Source organism: Catharus ustulatus, chromosome 1, assembly GCF_009819885.2.
Source record: "Catharus ustulatus isolate bCatUst1 chromosome 1, bCatUst1.pri.v2, whole genome shotgun sequence".
Taxonomy (NCBI): domain Eukaryota; kingdom Metazoa; phylum Chordata; class Aves; order Passeriformes; family Turdidae; genus Catharus; species Catharus ustulatus.
The window spans coordinates 48,973,513-48,993,242 of record NC_046221.1 but is presented as its reverse complement, the minus strand read 5'-3'; the positions used below and the strand labels follow the sequence as shown (position 1 = coordinate 48,993,242).

The following is a 19,730-nucleotide window of genomic DNA, read 5'->3' as shown; positions in this document are numbered from 1 at the left end:
ACCGGGGCCACTCCCCGGCTGCGGCGGGGCAGTGCCAAGCTGAGCCAGTAAACTCCGCAATCCCGTGATTCTGTGAAAGTTGCACATGGATCCTCACTGCGAACGAAAGTGCGGCTTACAATCCGGTGCGGCTTATATATGGACAAAGAACGAAAAGTTGCTGATATCCGGACGTGCGGCTTACGATCAGGTGCGTCTTATAATCATGAAATTACTGTAAATTATTGGTGCATCATGTGGAATAAAACCCTAGAAACATAAAACAAGGAAAATGCTGAAACTTAATTCAGATTCCTTTGTATTTATATTCTGAATTGCTATATTCTGAACTTCTATTTTACATAAGGAGAGAAGTACTTAGTGATTTCGCTATGATGACTGAGCAATACTAGAAATAAAGCACAGTTCTGAAAGAATCAGTTATATAGGCATTTGGCATTCATAATCAGAGATAATGTTTTTTTTTATGATGAGTCCACTATATAAGCCAAGAATATTTCAAGAACTTGTTTCAAAGTAGAATCATTAGCATAACCCAAAACTTAGTCTTCCAGATAAGGAAAGTTCTTGTGTTGTAATAACAGAAAGTTAGAGTGTTAGAGAGTTTTTGAAGAAATTATGTGCTTGTTACAGAGCCAGACTTCAGACATTCTCCTTACAGTAAATTTTAATGCAAAACACATAATCTGCAAGGGAGTGTGGAAAATTAAAGGATGGGGTTATTTACATAATATCATAAATATATTTTTTGAAACAACTTCTGGGTCATGAGTTCATTAAGTGTCCTTCTTGGATTAACTGGCAGCATGGACTCTTCCTACACAGGATGTTTCTAAACTCCTTGCCAAGACTTTTTTTCCGCCTTAACAGTCCAGTGTAATGCCCAAAGTCCTGTAAAAACCATAGTAAAAAAATGGTGTTCATATGTATGGGAAGCATGTACTGTTTGGTTTTACATTGATAGAACTTTTTGTAAGTAATCTTGTGCTCATGGAGTGCATGGGAACACCTCTGTAATATCATATACTAAATAAAAGATGGATAGATAGATAGATAGATAGATAGATAGATAGATGGATAGACAGACCTGAAATGCTTAGATGTATGACTTCATGTTTTGTGAATTTACTAGTATTTGTAATGGCCATGCCTGTCTTCAGATACTACTCATCTTCACCAAAGATACTGTGATAGAAATAGTCTATTGGACATGACACTTATATGCCAGTTCTTTATTTTCTTGAAATATCTATCTGGAAAATGGAATGTTATCAAAAGAGGGTTCCATTGTGTAGGAAGCAAATACTGTCCACATTACCTTTCTTTAAAAAGTGCTTTAGCTACTTCATTGCAGAAAGACTGTAGTATTGTTCTCCTTGTAGTATGTTATTAAGCAGCTTGTGCAGTTACTTGTGAGTTGGCTAGCTGGTTCAAAAATGCAGTGTATTTCATTCCATTTCATGAGCCAGTGATCTCCCATTTTATATCAATTTATTTCTTGGTGTTTTTTTCTAGTTTGTTGTATTTATCTCAGCTATTTAAAATGTCTTCAAATGTCCCCATGGTAATGGAATTCACTTGGCAGCACTATATAGTTATATGAATCATTACATGACAGTAAATAAATTATTTAAGGCATAACTAAATACCAAATGGAAGTTGGTAGGTTTGGTAACTGCAGAAAGAATTTATTGTGAAGATACCCCAACACTATTAATATTTTTTACTGGAAACCCTTACTTCCTGAAAAGTTGTTTTGGACAGACTTGAAAGTTTGGTCCTGATGTTTTGGGGAATGCTCCCCAAAAGAAAACCTTTCCCTGAAGACATATGGATCACCCTATAACTCTGTTGTGCCTGAGTCCAGACAGCAAAGGTGGCTGTTGGAACCTATATGTAAGAATGGGGATCACTTAATTTTGGGGTTATGCATCTATTAGTGCTATGGTCTGTCCATAGAGGACAAAAGAAGAAGTATTCCTTTAGAAAGGTTCTTAGCTTGAGCTGGTGCCTTTGACAGAAAGCAAGCTAAAACAGTATTTATGGACTGTCAAAAGATGTAGTATATGTGCACGAACTTCCAATGAATAAACATGTCACTGTTTTTTTGTAATGGCATGTAATGGAATAAGATGGCTGAATACTTGCAGAGCATTTTTTTCAAGATAACAGTATTCCATTTTCTTGGGCTACCTACAACTGGCAAAGCAGCCTTTTTCAGTTTTCATAATTACCGCAGGTATAAAAAAATTGTCCATTCAACTCAATGTCTTAGATGGAGCCATTAGCTACTGTTGTCTTCTTGCATAAATGCAGTTACAAAAGTGACAGGGTTTTAATGTAGGATGTCTTAATCCATTGTGACAGCTACATGGCTTCTTCTTTGAATATAAAGGAAGACTGTGCAATCAAGCGTATTTTAATTCCATACCTAAAGTTCAGCAAATGGAAGAGAGAGCATTGAAAGCCTTAAATAAACCACATGATAAATCATAACAACGTATAAAATGAAAACATTCGGTTTATTTAGAGAATGTTCTCAAAGAATGGAATACATCAGTCTTGAACCAAAGCATACATTTACATAGACTGTTGTTAATTCACAGTTTATTTATGAAATTATTCAATTTTTGATAGCATCTGTATATGGCAAGGTGCCTAACCTCTGGGGCACAATGGGGAGAAGTTATGAAGTTGGCATCCTCCTTCCTCTTGATCTACAAACAAAGAAGCTGGAAGGAATCACTGTGTTACTCTGCTGACTGAACTCAGGCAGCAGCGTGTGCTGGGTCTTACTAATTTCCACTCAATGGAGAAAAGACAGAACTGCTCTAAAATGGAGGCAACAGGAAATCCTTGTAGGAGGCTCTAAGAACAGCTAACCAAGGCAAGGTAGGTACAAGGCTGTAGATCTGTTGTGGTAGAGTCAATACTGATTTCACTCATGATGCAAACTAGACAAAAATCACACAAACTGATAAAAACAAATCAGAAATTACCCGTCTCCAGCTGTTTACGCAAAGCACAAAACTCATGGGTATTATAATTCTACTTTTCTGTCTGGTTGCTTGACTGGGAAGCTGATAAAAAATAATTTCTATTTGAGAGAATTTTTGAAAGAACAGTGAGTACTTTTGAGTAATGCACCTATTAGGTAAAGTACTGATCTGGATGGAAACAAAGCTCCTAAAGCACATCTTTGTGTACAGAAATTCCCCTTGCTGTACATAACTGAAAAAAATTGTATGGCAGAAAAAATAAATCTGATCGGCCATAAAATGTTGCGAGTTTTTTTTTCTGTAATAGTTATGACCTAAAATATATTTTTAATGTTGGAAAAAATAACATACTGTTCATTTTGTCTGATGGATTTTACCATTTCCTGCCTGATTATTGAGGAATTCAGAATGTGTTTTGGCCAACAAGAAGTGTGTCCACACTAGGGAATTTCGTGCTCTCTTTTCAGGAAACACAGCTACATTATTGCTATTAATGCAGGCTCTCTCACCACCATTTATCTAATGCTGTCTGGCCTCTGTCATTTTTCTACATCCCTCTTATCTGTTCTGCAGTGGACCTCTATCCTGCAATTAATTCTACTTGGTACAGAGGTGGGCAGTGCTTGCCGTGAGGTCCCAGCCATTACAAATACCTGTACTAAACACAGAGCAGATTGCAGTACTTGTGCAGGCAAGTACCAAGCCAGCAACTTTCTCACACTTTTGTGGAGACCAGACTGAACTTCAGACACAGTTACACAAAGTGTCCGTTCACCCCTCAGCATGTGAGCCTTTGGAGCAAGGACCACATACTTCCAGGGCAATGGGGACCTTGTCCTAGGTAGGGCAAGTAATTAGAAACGAGAAGATGAGACCTGGCTGGCTCACTTTCTTGTTTCTTTTTTTTAAATTTTTAAATATTCTAAAACAAACAAACAAAAATTTTAATAAGAAAAATACATTAGCAAATAGAACAGTGTTTTTAAGACTTTTCTCAGCACACTGGCTTTCATTGAGCATTACATGCATCTCTGGTAAATAAATTAGAAGATAAATAGCATTAAACTCATAAAACAATTGATCTATTCTACTAATGGTTGGCATCTCTGCAGTACAGCTGCTTCTCCCAGCTTCCTGGAAGCAGAAAAAGGGACAATAGCAAGTGTGACTGACACCTCTTCCACAGTCCCTTTAGACCACAGTCTAAAGGCACACACACACACATATTTACCAATACTCACCATGAGAGTAATTTCCATAGGTTTGGTAGCATCTTGAAAGGCTTTCTGTCACCCAGCCAGGAGCCAGCAGATGGGCAATGCAGGAGGTCATGCAGGGTGGTCTTAACAAACTATTTTGTCCATGCAATCCATCAAGGGTCAGACAATGCCTTTGTATCTCTCAGAACACATCTCTCTTCTTAGCATCTATTCTAGCAGGTGCAGCTCTGCGTGTAAGCCACCCCAAACAGCCAGCTGTGCTTGCAATGAAACATTACAGTCTGCAGCCATCAGAGGAGACGAGTTGTCACCAAAGGCTGTAAATAAAAGGGGAAGAATGTAGTCTCTTTGGGACTTCTGCCCAAACAGATAAACCTTTACTGCTGCTTTATTTTTGCTTTCATAAGAAGCTCCAAGTGCTATTTCTGATCAGAGAAGAAAGAAGTCCTCTGCCATGACCCCCATCAGGGTCAGCTGTTCCAAGCTGGAGTTCACACTCTCCAGCGTTGCCAGGACTGTATTGTGCAACTCCGAGTGCAATCCCCCATGCTGTGTTGCCCATGAGTCCCCTAATTCCTCTAGTGGGTGCTACATGTTTCCACCTCCTTTACTGGTTTATGAAAGTTTTTCATTAGTTCCCTATTCCCCAGTTCCTGTGTCCAATGAAGAGTCCTCTGCATTAAAGTAGGTGTTGAAAATACAGGGGGAAACAGGAAGGTTATAACTGGGTAATGGGTAATTCAGTTAGTCTTCCAGGGGCTAAGAGACAAGAAGACTTACTCTAAGAAGTCACTCCTCAGGAAATCCTTATGGATCATTGTTCCTGTTGAATAGGAAAACAAGCGTCTCACAATAGAAAATATCTTCCAATCAGCAGAATTAGAAAATGATAGCACAACCAAGTTCTGATGGAGTGAGTCATCACTCGGCAATTTTTCTTCAGTGCTTTTGAACTGATTCCTAGCAAAGGTCATGGGTTGCTAAGCCGGAGTCTGGAGGCTATAAGATGGGAAGGGCCATCAGGAAGCGCTGATGCTGACAAGGATGTTTATTTATAAATTTCAGTCAAGCTCAGAATTAGAGTATTGGGGGAAGATCCATCTTATTTCATCTAAATTCAAGATTTGCATTTTAGCAAGTCTGATCCGGGAAGTGTTGTGGTTGCTATGGATAAGATCTATGTAGGGTCCAAAACTCGGAATTCATTTTTTTAGTAGACAGAGAACAAACAAGACAGAAGAAATTAAAAGGGTGTAGTGCTGTCATGTTCCCTGCTGAGACATCCAGTTCAGGGTTAGCTCTAGATTATGACACAGAAAGTAGATTTGACTGCAGTGTTGCCCTGCCTATTAAGATAGAAGTCACTCGCCTCTGAAAGTTATTCAAGTGATCATTCAGCTCCTTCTCCATTCCTTGTTTGTACTGCCCAAGTAATTAATTTAACACCTGTAAATCTGTGATTGTAGGAGGAGTTATGTTCAGAAAAGGAAAATCATTGCTTTATGCCTCATTTATCTTAAAACTAACTTCGTAACGAGGTGTCACGTTCCCTTCCTTCCTGCACATGTAGGTTTGTCTAAAATAGCTGCCTTCCCCTGACATTAAATTATCTCTGGTGTAGCACCATTGCCTGTAGCAACACTGAAAACAGTTAAGATAAGACATCAGTGTTTTATCACTGTTTGGTCTAATCTTACTTAATGAAAGTCTGGATGATGGAATAATAATAAAATTACCAACACCTTTAAGGACCTCTCCCGCCCTAAAGCTATTATTTCTATCAATCTAAAAATCCAGCCACAAGAGAAATCCCAAAAATGGAAGAAAAAGAGGAAGGACCCAGGTTTTACAGTTACACTGGGGCAGCAGGTATAAGCAGAGGTAAAAAACTGCAGCCAGATTTCATGTCCACTGTATTCTCATGTTTCTACAATATCACTGTAAAAAATGAGAGGTAAGTGCTTCAGTAGTGTTAATCCAACATTAATGACCTCCTGAGCCCTACAAAATTTATTGCATTCATGGACATCCCTGGTTCTTTTTTTCAAGATTGCAGGGAGACTATTTAATTTTTACATTTCATGGTCATTTGGTACCCTGTGATTTCCCCCTGTGAGGTTAAAGCAGCAGGTTGTGCGTGGTAGAGCTTCTATCCTGAGAATGTCCAGATGTGCCCTCTTCCCCTAATGAGATTATTTTTACTCTATCTTAAGAGTATTTTAGGTTTTCACAGAAATTTGGTTTTAGCTGCATACCTTACAGGCATATATATATGTATACAAAGACTGATGGCTGCATACAGCACTGCTCAAAGTATGCCAGAAATATGTAATATATGATAGATAAACAGAAAGATGTGCTTGGGGTTCAATCATCTTTCTTCTAAGTGAGGTATTTCAGGACTTCAGCAAGATGCGCATGTCTTACATTAGCAGGTTCAGAATATGTATATCCCTATTTCCCTTCAGCTTGTGAAGCTGCCTTACTACCAAAGCTGAGTAGTGTATCTTTATTGAGTCAGTGTAAACAGCTCCTATTCAGCTCTCAGGCATGTAATTACATACTGGATGATTTTTTGTTAGTTTTTGGTTTTTTCCCCTGCAGCATTTTTCTTTTTCAGAAATAAGAACTTTCTCATGCCTGTTGATTTCATCATACAGGAATTCAATTCAGCAGTCACCTTAAAAGGCCATTCATTTAGATTTAGGGAGGAGCACATTTGCTTCCTTTGCAAAATGTGATGTCAAGGCTTATATTTTTCCCCCCTCAATTAATCTTAAAATAGGAAATGCAGAAAGAGGAGGATCCACAGTAGAACACGGCACACATTTATATGGTCATCTAAATGAACAGAGCTAAAAAACTCATAAGCAATGCCTCTTTCACTGAAAGTGAGTACACTGGCTGTTCTCTCTGAGGGTCACAGGTATGGAAAAAAAGCACAACCTATTTTGGCAGGGTGCGGATTCAAGCTTCTTAATTAGCCAGCTAAGAGATCAAAGAGCAGAAAGAAGTCAGATGAAAGCTAGGTGCTGGTGTGGCTGCAATTCCTCTCCTAATTATCTGTTTCCCAGATTACAATGATGTCAGGCTGTATCTGTCACAATTAACGTGGGGAGGAGGAGGATAAAACAAAAGCTTGTTTACTGTAGGCTGTACCAAAACAGTTTTTGTATAGATTTCTCCCAATGAAATCAGTTATTGTAAGTGAGTCTGGTGGCTCCAGGTATTAACATTGTCTGCACACTTACAAAGCCCTCTTTACAGACAGTTATGATTTCTTCTGAATTCGGCTCCTAGAATTGAGCTGTTCAGAGCCATCTGGCTCTGCTAGGTAGACCTAGGTGTGTGTGGCTGTAATTTTCAGATACAGCCTAAATGGCTTGTTCAGGTCAAAGTGTTTGGAGTGGAGATTTGGCCTTTGCAGTCAGGAGGTCTGGGGGGAGGAGGGAGAAGTGGTCTTGCTGAAAGACCTTTTCTTTTACACTCCTTCAGCAGCCACAGTTCACTCAGTCAGAGGGAGGCCCTTGAAGGTTTGTCACTCAGAAATGTTCAACAGAAACCTTCACGGTTTTAGCAGCTAGCCTTCTTGATGACTTGTCTTCCCTGAGCACACTCCAATCCAAATTTAAGATGACTTTTCCCCCAGTACGCTTGTTACAAGGCTGGCTCTGGGGCAGGTCACACCTAATGTTGAGATCTGAACTGAGAGAGGGTCACAGCCTGCTTTTCAGTCAGCTTCCCTTGGCTAGCAGTGTGGAGGAAGGGGGAAGCTGCTGAGCAGCAGAAACCTCAGAATAGTGGAAACTGATCCTGGAGGTGGCAGGAGGAAGGATGAAAGTTTTAAACCAGAATCAGAGATGGGGGAGAACACTGGTTATGAAGTAAAGTGCAAGGTGGAAGCTGGAAGAGACCATCAGAGCTTGGGAATACTCACAAAGGGAACTTGTGGTTGAACCTGGCTGAGTTGACACAGGAGAAAGGGAGAAAGGCAATGGGAACACTGATGCTGAGACAAGGAGAGGGGGAACAGTTTTGGTCTGAGAAACAAGTTGTATGTGGGGCTGATGTCTGTGGTCCATTCATCTTGGATTTACTAAGGCCTAGGTTTTGCTGTGCAAGAAGATTAGGACTGGGTGGGAAATTTGCGGAGTGGAGTTAAGAACTGGATCAATCAGAAGTACAGGACTTAAAGCTGAGGGCAAGGAGAAGATGTGTTATGGCCCCTGGGGTTTAAACCCCCCGGGGTTTAAATGCTGCCTTGGACTCTGTCCTCCTGCTCCAGAACTCCTTGCATTCTAGGCAAATCTTATATATGTTTACCTGGAAGCTCCTAATTTCCCTAGTGGTCAATGTGACTCCTGATGTGAGAAAGTTCTTTGTTCAGAGCTGTAGCTAATGTCAATGGGGCTATGCTTTTCATATATGAAAAAAAATCCCAAACATTAAGTGCTTAAAAGGATCAGATTTTAATATCTCACATTGGTTGCCAAGATTATTTTATTTCCCCCCATTTTTATCCATTCACCTCACAGATTTCCTTAAAAAAATCATGAAATACTCAGATTTTATACTGTTAAATGCCAATAAATAAGCATTTAGGGAACAAAAAATCCTTCCTTCATTACAAAAGAATACAGCAATGTAAAGTCTGTAGCCCTATTAAGCAACCAGTAGAACACAAATCATTGAACAGTTGCTAATTACATAATCAGGTCTTGTTCTTGCACTGGCTGAAGCAAAGATACTCTGAAAATGCAGCTGTGTATCATGCTGGTAAGAGCTGAGTCATCCCTGGAAGTACTAATTGGAAAAAATATAATCCATTTCTTCTGATGCAATAGTAATAGCATAAATGCAAAGATTTTAAGCTTTCTTCACCTGTAGACCCCTGTAAACTTCACTGGAGAGATGCAGATCCTTGAATAGTGACTAGACAACAGCTTGTTCTTTAGTTATTTCTGCTGCAGCTCTTGGAAGTAATTTGTGGAACCCTGGGAGTCTGCAGACCACGTTTTAGACTGCTGTCTATGACTATATAGCTTACAAAGCAAAAAAAAAAAAGTGCTAAATCAAGAATGGCTTTTCCGGTCTATCCAGTAACATGCTTTGTCTTGTAAGAAAATGTATGAAACATTCAACACCCTTGCTGCTAGCAGTCATCTTGAAAGAAGGGAACAAATTTGTTCTGATCATGCTATATCAGATGTTCTGCCTAAGACTTGTCTGCTGGTTGTCTCTTTTTTTTCTCCCTCTCCAGTGCCACTGACAAATCTAGCATTTCTCTGGTTGGCCATTGTTATCATACTCAAGCCTGAGTTAAGATCCCAGCATATTCACCTCTGGCAATGCAGTCCAGCTCCTAACATGCATCATGGAGGGCTGAAATCCACTTTTAAGACTCTCATACTTTAATGTTTCCATTCCACTGCAAACTGAGAATGATATTTGATTCTGCCATAACATACATTATGAAGGTGTTACCCCCTGGAGTTTGGAAACTTCTGTCACTGATTTGTAAGAATCTGTAATTACAGCAGTGTTCCCTTCCGTCCACCACAGCTGTCTCTGGCAGTGTTCCCCCTCATTAGGAAACTATCCTATAATTTAGGATTAGAGTTCAAGCATAAGGCAGTAATTGCACCTTTCTGTTTGAGTCCTTACAGAATTTACGTTGTCATGCTGAGACGTCTGTTGTGCTTAGACCTTTCCACCTTTCAGAAACAGATCTTTACTTGACCTTCATTTTGCTTTGCCTGGTTTGCACTAGCAGTTCCCCAGTGCAAATGCTGTGAGAGCTGGTTGCAGACAGCCCTGGCTTCAGGAAAGCCAAGCCTCCAATTCTCTTGATAGTGTTAAAACCACTGAGGATTTTTTCTCACCATCTAACATTCAACTTTTTATTACATTGGTGACATGTGCCACTTTCCCATTAAGTTATTCTGGCTACGAAAATTATGGTAGAAAAATGGAAAATTATGTGAAACTATAGGTTTATTCAATTCCCCATTCTGAATAGCTGCTCATTTCTGGAGTATGGAACAAGGCACATTTATCTTTATTCATTACCCTTTAAAATTACATGTATTTAAAAATTTTGTTAGTTCCATCTATGTGAAAAATGAGATCTTCCTGAGCTCATAATTTGTCACTGCTGCCTTTGTGTGACTTAGGAATAAAAATCTTAGTAATGGATGCTGGGCTGGTGGCAAAGGATGTAGCTCCTTGCTCCCTTGTTTCTGCTTTATCTTTTAAGCCATGAGCCCTGTATGTTCTCCTTTGAAAAACTTGATGTTTGCTTGCTGAATTTTAACAACACACAGATAAAATAAATTTGCCAGTAAGCTCCTTTTAGCTATTAATTTATTTTTAACTGAATTTACAAAACATAAGAAAGAATGAATTCTGAGCTTCAATCACATTTAAGAAAGGATTATAAAAGCACACCAACCCATTAGAGCTTCAGCAAAACACTAGCTTTTTCCCGCATGCCAGGGCTTTTTGTCACATTTTTCAAGACTAGCAAAATGAACAAAAAGGGCTTGGTGTGGATGGGCTTGGGACAGAGATCTAACACGTGTGAACATGGACTCAGAGTACTTAAGTTTTCTGTTTCAGTTTTCTGCTTCAGTCTTTCTGCTCCTTGCCTCAGTCAAAGGTGTGTGTGTATACACACACGTGAGTACATGTGCACATGTTGCTCCAGGTGCCTGTTTGTAAATATTGCAAATTATGCTGTGAGTAGCTACTCACTGCATTAGCTTTTCCTGATGTTTCCTGTTCCAGTTTTTTTTCCTGAACTGCCAGCATTAACTTACTTTTGCTTTACTGCCAGAACATGACACAATGCAAGAGATAAATTTAAGTTCCATAGATAATTTTTAATGATTCCTTTCCAATTACCCCCAGTTAGTGTGGATAAACATTTCCCCAGAAGACAAAACTCTAAACCACATTCTGGTATTTGCCTTGACTTTTTGGAGGGACTGACTTTTACAATTATGCTATTTCATGAGAAGAAGAAAATTCCATTTCTGAAAATCAAACCTGTGTTTTCAGAGAAACCCATACAGCTTGCATTTGCTGACTCTCTTCATGTGTTGCCAATGAGTGGGGATGTCCTGAGCCTGACTTTTCTTCCCTCATTATATGTGGTGTGTGTTTGCGTCTTTCATGGGCTGCGTTTTCAGTGTGTTTGCTTAGTTTCTCACTGTCTGCCATACTGACTTCTTTATTCTTTCACTTCTGAGTTTGCTGCATATTTTATTTCTGTCTTGCATCTGCACTCTGCTTGCTTTGCACAGCTGGATTTAGCATCCTGATTGTATGAGGATGTGCCTTTTTTGGTCTTTTTGTTTTGGTTTGGTTTTGTTTTTGTTTTGGGGGGTTTTGGGGTTTTTTTTTAACCTTCTGCCTTAATGCTCTGTTGGAGATACTGCAGAAGGCAAGTAAAAATAATTAAAACCCTAAAATAAAGTCCTCCTTTATTTTAGTCCAAAGGAGAAAATTTAAAAGCAATAAAACAGTCTTTGCAAGGTTACAATTATCAGAACAGACACATAGTTTTGAAAGATGTGTAATTTCTTCCCACAAACATGATCCAGATGTTACTCAATGAAAGAATCACATTTTAATATAAAAGAATCTATTTATTGTGATCACTGTATTTTTTACGTTCAACAAAAATATGAAATAGCCAGGTTCAGTAATTCACAGCTTTCACAGGAATACAAACCTTTCCTAGCATGGTTTATGGCCATCTCAGAATATGATCCTCTTATCTCTGGTAAAAGTCTGCAAGGTTTATCATCAGCTCAACACAAATGAACTGCAGATCTGGCTGCTTTTTTACAGAAGCTATCTGGGATCAATGGGGCCCTGCAGAAGTATCTGAGAGAATCATATTGGTTATCTTCTTGCTTCCCCTCATGGAAAACTGGTTATCAGCATTTGTGTCAATGAGATGTCACTTGATGAGACACCTCAGATTTCTAAAGTGAACAGTTGTATGTATTTCATAATCTGTAACTGAACATAACAATCATCCAACTGTAGTCTGGGAATAGAGAATGTCAGGAGGAGAAAATAAGCTATCTCAAAATAAATTTGAAGAAAAGATGAGTAGAGCTGACAGATGGTACAGCACTTCAAGGAAATCACTACTTTCCCCTTCTCCCATCAGTTGCTAAGGAGAGATTATATATAAGAGAGTATCAAGGATATCAGCATCCAGGCAATACATAGTTCTGATAAATATCTGAACACCCATGAAGCCACCTTACACACCTTTCATCTTAATCCAGCCTGCTTCTTGTGGCTGGGGCATCTATGCCTGTATCTATTTCTAAAATGGAAGATGGGAATGTTCTATCTTTTGAAATGTCCAGAAAGCTGTTCAGAAGCACTAACCACTGTACAGCGATGCATCTCTCGAGCTGCAAAGGTGAATACATACAGCTCAGAACATACCTCCCTGCAGTTTAGTGGTTCCCCATTCAGTCACTACTTTAAACCAGAACAATGATCTTTTTCTTTTTGGCTTTCTGCAAGATAGGGTTTAATTCCATTAATGACTGTATTTCCCTCCTTACACTCCAGGGATACTTGGCTCAAAGGGAATGATGTAATTGTCTTGACTGAAAAGAAACTCAGATCAGTTGAGAAGACAGAGTGTGAGGAACACACATTTGCTGCAGAAATTCATCTGGCAAAGAAAAAAAATGCAGATCATTGCTTGCTTTTAAAAAAAGATGGCAAGGTGCATATTGTTTTTTAAGCTTTAACCGACTGGAGGGTAGAACTGGAAGTGTTGTAGGGGATGATGCTACGTCTGGATAGAGATCAGTCACCAGCAATGCCTCTCGGGGCTTAATCCTGGGGACGGTTCTGTTCAATATACTTATCAATCATTTGGGTGCAGGAGTTGAATGCACTATTAGCAAGTTTGCTGATGATACTGAACTGGAAAGTGTTGTTGACTGTTTTGAAGGACAAGTGGCCTTGAAGAGGGATATGGATAGACAGAAACACTGGGTTATAATTTATGGGATTAAATTTAGCCACCTGAAATACCAGATTCTGCACCTGGGAGAGAATACTGCTGGGAACAAGTATAAACTAGGAGAGTAGTGGCTGGAGAGCAGCCCCATGGAAAAGGGTCTGGGGCTGCCAACTGATCAGGAGGCTCAAAAGAAGTCAGCAGTATGTGCCCTGGCAGCAGAGGGCAAACCTCATCCTGAGATGCATCAAACACAGCACAACTGATCAACCAAGAGGGATAATTATCCCACTGTACTGAGCCGGTGCAACCTAATTTTGAGTATATTTTGTAGTTCTAGGCCCCAAAACTTAAAAAGGATCCGAAGATCCTTGGAGGTGTCTATAGGACAAAAAAGATGGTGAAAGGGCTTGAAGGTATATGCTTTGAGTTGCTGATCTCTTTTCCTTGGGATCCAGTGATAGGACACATGGGAATGGTTCAAAGTTGCATCAAAGAAGGTTTAGTCTGGACATTGCTAATCAGTACTTTACCAAGAAGGTGATCAAACACTGGAATAGGGTTTCTGGAGAGATGTTTGATGTATCACTGTTGCCAGGGTTTGAGAGGCATTTATTGGACAAAGCTCTTAATACCAAGCTTTAACTTGATCAGCCCTGAAGTGGTCAGTTGGACAAGACGATAATTTTAGGTCCCATCCAGCTGAACTATTCTTTTCTATCTTCTATATATTCTGTATCCAATATTCTATATTCTGTTCTAAACCTTCCTTCAACAGTAGGAGGGATATATTTCCTGCTAAATTATCTCCCTTGTCTCTTCTTTTAACTACCTTATATTTCCTAATTTCTCAAAAGACAAAAGCTATTGGAGAGGCATTCCAGCTGAGCATGAACCAACATAATTCTTGGATGTAACAGAAGCCATGCTTACAACATCTTCCTCTTAAACAACATGCAGAATCCTAAAAAAATGGCCCACTTGTTTTAGTAAAGCAGAATATTTTATGTGGTGGTGTAAGGGTCAGTCCAAAGATTGCCTGATCTGCTTCACAATCATCATCAGAGACCCTGAGACGCTGGGACTCCTACCACTCGCTTTGGACAGGAGCTGCCAGTCTGGCCAAGGTGGATGCTTGCCAAGGGACTGTGTGCAGGTGTACTTGCCTGAGCTTGCTGCTTCCATGGTACACTGCTTTCAAACGGAGAACTGGTTGTAGTGGTCTGTCCTGCACCTGATTCTTGAAGCCACAGGCTTCTGAATACAATAGGCCATAAATCTCCCCACCTTTTGGCTAGAGGCCACTCACCTTGGAAACTGACTATAAAAATGATTACTTTCTGAAGAGACTTTGAGATCTCTCTCTCCCCATGGATGGAAGACACCGACAGATGACCCGAGGACGTCCCATGTGTTGGTAGCTATTCCCCCTATTCTCTCTCTCTCTCTTTCTCCCTTTTTTACTTCTTTTCCCTATTTTCTCTCTCTGCCCCTTTTGCTTCATTTCCCTATTGTCTCTCTCTCTTCTATCGTAAACTAAGCTATTGGCGCTCAATAAACTGCATTGCTGCTTGTTGCTGAATAAAACTTTAGTCTCCTGTTGTTTGTCTTTTGCATCCTGGGGTCGAACGAATCATCATGACCTCCGCTCAGGTTGTGCTGACTGTGACAGGTGGCCCATACACTATCATGACAATTATGATGGAATTCATACAAGTGAATGAGGAGCACTCTTATTTGAGAACCAAGACCCACTAATGGAACAGGATCTGCAGGTTTACAGGATGAAGTCACTCACTGTCTCAGAGAACAAAACTTGTATTTCATGAAGGGCCTTTAGGGAAAGGAAAAGAACCAGGTTTCTATATTTTTTAAATTAAACGCACCAAAGAGAACCCAAAGCACCCTTAAGTGTTAGTGGAAGAATTCCTTGGGTTGTAGCATGGGTCAGGTTTGAATGACTGGCAGCAAACTGTGCTGCAGATTAAGTGCACATGATGGTGATATCCAGCATGGGAGGCAGAGAAAAAACAAGGCACTGGTAAAGCTAGTAAGGGGACAGGGCCAGTGGTGGTATCTGGGGGATACACTTTATGGCTAGAAAGGAAGATGATGAAAAACAAAGGCTGTAAAAGTTACTAGTATGATTTAAAGCCAGTGGGACAGAGATGAAACAGTCACTGGAAGCAAATTTTTCAGTCAGTCAGAGCACAGCAGTGGGGGTGAGGATAGACAAATATCACTCAAGCTTGTTTCCAAGACCTTCCTCAGGTGCATCTCTTATTCCACATAACAAAGACTTAAGAACCTCCTTAAGACTCCTCTTTTTTGGCATGGCTTTGGCTTGACTTTAATGAACTAGCTTCCATACTGGTGCTGTTCAGCATTTGTTTTTCCCTTGCTTTTTGCTGTGTGATCTTTAACTATCTCAGTCAGACTGCGGGCTCCATAGGAAATCATTGTAGTGCTAAACTATAAATCATAGAGAAATACAACACCTTTGCAGTAGCTAAATTACACCTATGGTGTTCTATAAATAATAAACTACCCAGGAGTAAAAGTTATGAAAGGGTAAGATGCAGAACTTGAACCAGTTGTGCTGTAGCTCTGGTCAGAAATTAAGATGTGGTCAAGAATTTTAAACATTACACTACATATTTTACCTAAAGTGTTTGGTAGCTCACAGAAAACCACTTCCTAACCCAAGAAATATCACAGACAGAGTTGTCACCATTGAAAATCAATTTGGACTCAAGTGAAAGAAAGGGTAAAAAAATGACAATAGGAAGCCATTATAGGACACTGGGGGAGGATGAGAAAGCAGAACAGGAAATGTTTATGTAGTTAAAGGAAGCCTGCAAATTAGCTACAACAAGAATCATAGGAATTTCAATCGTCTGTCACTGAGAGGAATTGTAACTAGGAAATATCAAACAAGTGTGAAAAGCTGAAAACTAACATAGCTCTGAAATGTCTTTAGAAAGTTTGCCGACATGATCTACATACAGAAAAAAAAAGCCTCAGAAAGCTTTGGCTTTTATGTCCAAATCCAAAATAGTACAGATCTGAAAGAATCAGTTTATTGACCTTCTGGGTTATACTACTAGCTCTATTTTCTCAGGCCTTCTGCAGATGGTTGGGGGTTGGTATATTCACAGAGGATGTGGTTCATTTAACTTCTGGTGATTGACTCTTGACATGTTTGTGGAGGGAGTGAGCTATAAATTGTTGGGAAGACAACTTTGCAAGCTATGAGATGGTAAAGTGTCTATACGTTTTTACTACCTGAGTTATTTTTAATTAAAGTTGGTACAAAAGATAAGCAATTTCTGGAAATCTAGTAATTTCTGGAAATCACAGCAGACACTAAAAAAAATTAGTTCTATTTATATTTTTAAAAAATCATGTGCAAAATTCATTCTTCTGCCAGCAGAACCATATTGGGTTCTGTGAGGTTTAAATTCTCTGCTGCAAAAGTGCAGTTAGGAAAGGGAGGCATTGGCAAAACCTCTTTGTATTTGAAAGAACACAGTCTTAAGAAAGAGCAGTTAAGTGAAAATTACCTGATATTTTTCAGGTGATGTTAAACAATGTGGTAGCATTTGTCTTATGTCCATCCCAAGCTTTTTTGCTTGCCCTCTGCTCAGGTTCTTCATGTCTGCTGCACCACTGCAAGATTTCCTTTGCCCAGGGTGTCCACCTGGTACTTCCAGTTGACATTCAAATGCCCTTGATGCTTGCCTCATCCAAAACCAGTTTGCTCGGCCACGGGGCCAGCATAAAACAGGTGGCAGTCCCCTCTGATACTGAACTTCATGAGACTCAAGGAGCATCATCCCATGCTAACAGGACTGCACTCAAGAAATAAGAAGACTTGCAAGAGTAACCACCAAATATTTATGAGAAGTAATTCAAAGCATGTTCTTCTGAGAAGCTGAAGCTCTGAAATTTATTGCACTAGACCCATTTTTTGCAAAGATTCATCTGAACAAGCATCTGGTATGTTCCAATTCATAGCACATAAGTCTGCCATTGTATCATTCTGCACAAAAATAATCACTTCAGATTTCGCTCTGACTTAATTTAGTATTGCTACTATAAAACAGAATTTTCCTTGACGTCTGCAAAAAAAAGGATTACATAATTTCACAGTATTTCATCTTTTCTGGCCTTTATTTGCTCTGGTGAAACATGATCTAGCTTAATATTTCTCAAAAGAGCTGTTGTTTCTGGAGTCATCCTTGTTTGTGTTACACGAATAGCACTTGCAGGGGATTAAAACGAGCATTTATTTTATAATGTGATTACAGTGTGATTCACTAAGGTTTTGATGAAACTGGGAGATAGTGCATAGTTGATTCTACTTTTCGCTGTCTCCGTGTGCATTCTGGCCTCCAAAAGTTGCACAGAGGGTTTTTGAAGAGCTAACTCTAATCAAATTTTTTCATAGGAAATTTTTGATAGCAGCCTGCATATATGCCTGCTTTATTTTAATGAGCACTTTCAGTAGTATCACACAATTGTTTTCATAATCTCAAAACTCTTATTTAAAAAGAGCTGTGACAATCAAGCCAATCTCTTATAGACCAATTTTTTACTATCTTTGGTCAGCTTCCATGAAAAACATATTTGTGTCCCATTGTTGTCAGCTGAAATATTTTTTTGGAAATCAGTATTATTTATCTCACTAATTACCCTTTAACTTGCTTTTGCTTATTTTTACAAATGTTCTTTTTTTCCCTCTACTAAATTATTTGGTTTTTTAAGGCTTACTACTTATTGTTTTTGCTGACCTTTGGATTCCTGAGCCTACAAGGCTCTGGGATCTTTTTTACTATTTAAAACACAAAAAGGGACATTTTACTTTCCTTTTTTTTAAATTTTTTTTTTTTCCTTTTCTTCCCTCCCCCCCAAATATTTTCTGCCAGCAATTCCCTTTCATATGACTGCTTGATTTAGTTTCCCCAACTCATAGAAATTCACATTAAAATAGGAGTAGAAGAGATTCTTTTGTCAGCCTGCCTGCTGAACTCTAAGGAAGTGCCACTTCACATAGTGCATGCTTTGGATGGTTGAGCGAGCTCCAGAGAATATAGCTGGGAAGAAAAACCTGCAGACTGAAGCTTGTTAGATGAAGAGAGGGGAAGGTATCCTGTAAAGTGCATCATCATGTTTTATTCTGAGTGCTTCATGTTGGCAAAGTAATTAATTCTCTTCACTGCTTCATTAGTCGGTCACTGTGAGAACGCAGCCAGCAGGCATTAGTGGTGCCCATGAATTTTGTGACACTGACACCCGTTTAAGCACATTAAGATATGGCACACAGACAACCATATAGTTATTAGACAGCAATGACATTACATCTGTGCTTACCTGAGTATCCTTTAGGACAGGAATCTGGCGGGGTCTCCTGGTTTAGGGCAAATTTAGGGAGAAAATCTCTGAATGGGGTCCCTTTAGGAAACAGATTCAAGCAGTCTTCCCCCAGCTGGTTCAGGGAAATATTTCCTCAGAGAGAAGTGGAAAAAAACTGTTTATTTAACAGGCAAAGCACTTCCCAGCACAAAAATGAACAACATTAAACAGCAAAACCACTCGCTGCTCTGAAGAGACGACAAATTCAGAAGAGTCCCTTTTGTGGGGACTCAAGCAGCCCAGCTCACTCAGTCTATTCTCAGACCCTCCAGTGCTGGGAAATGCCGCAGCCCAGGCCAGGCCTGGTGTGCCACAGGTGTGACCTCCCAGTGCTCTTTTGGGTTTTCGGGCCAGAGCAGGTTCAAACAATTCCAAGAAAAAGGAAAAAAACCCACAGTCCAGGGAGCTTCTCTGCCTCAGCTAGCCAGAACCTAAGAGCAAAGAGAGCTCTCTCCTGCTGTCCACTGCCAACAACACAGTCTGTGTGAAGGATGCAGGGGAGCAAGTGAAGTCTCTGATAACAAACTCTTCTCTCCCCCTTTACTCCTGGAACCAGTCTTAAAGCTGCAGAACTCAATAGTCAACACCAACAGAAGATACAATAGGGGATAAAAGCATCATAAAGTCACCCCAAGAGACAGGGAAAGGATAGCTCTGTCGTCACTTCACGGTCATCTTCCAAACAAGACAATCCAAATTATATAAGTGGGAAGTCCTAAAAGCATTTTGGTCCTTCATAAGTGAAATTAAACTGTCAGTTTACACTCCATGTTTGCATTGAAAATGTTAAAATTCACAGCAGATTTCCAGACGTCTGCTTCTCAACTTCTTTTTAAATGTAGGTCATTATATATAGGTGGCATCAGATAAGTCTCCATGGAAGTCTCTGAACATTTTAAACAGCAAAATGGGTCAGTCTTCTTTAAAGCTTGTAACCATCTAACACAAGTTTTTGTATGTTTACAGTCCAAGAAAAAATTACGTATCTCCCTTGACCCCTCACTGAATATGGATTTTTAATGTTCCATGTTCTCATAGCTCTGTAAGGCAGCATTTTCTAGATGGATTCCTATGCTATTTCAATCAGCGTGATGTTTT

At 39.6% G+C, this 19,730-nt stretch overlaps 1 long non-coding RNA gene across 2 annotated transcripts; it reads right to left on the bottom strand.

The window, feature by feature from the left end:
• Positions 1–171: 171 nt before the first annotated feature.
• LOC117008286 lies at positions 172–19,075 on the bottom strand. Of its 2 annotated transcripts, none has more exons than XR_004420297.1 (4): positions 18,591–19,075; positions 5,000–5,042; positions 4,241–4,536; positions 172–891 (listed from the first exon to the last, which is right to left on the bottom strand). It is a non-coding gene; the product is annotated as an uncharacterized LOC117008286 (long non-coding RNA). The 2 variants fall into 2 exon arrangements; XR_004420296.1 differs by lacking the exon at positions 172–891 and adding an exon at positions 2,504–4,133.
• Between the last annotated feature and the right edge of the window lie 655 nt (positions 19,076–19,730).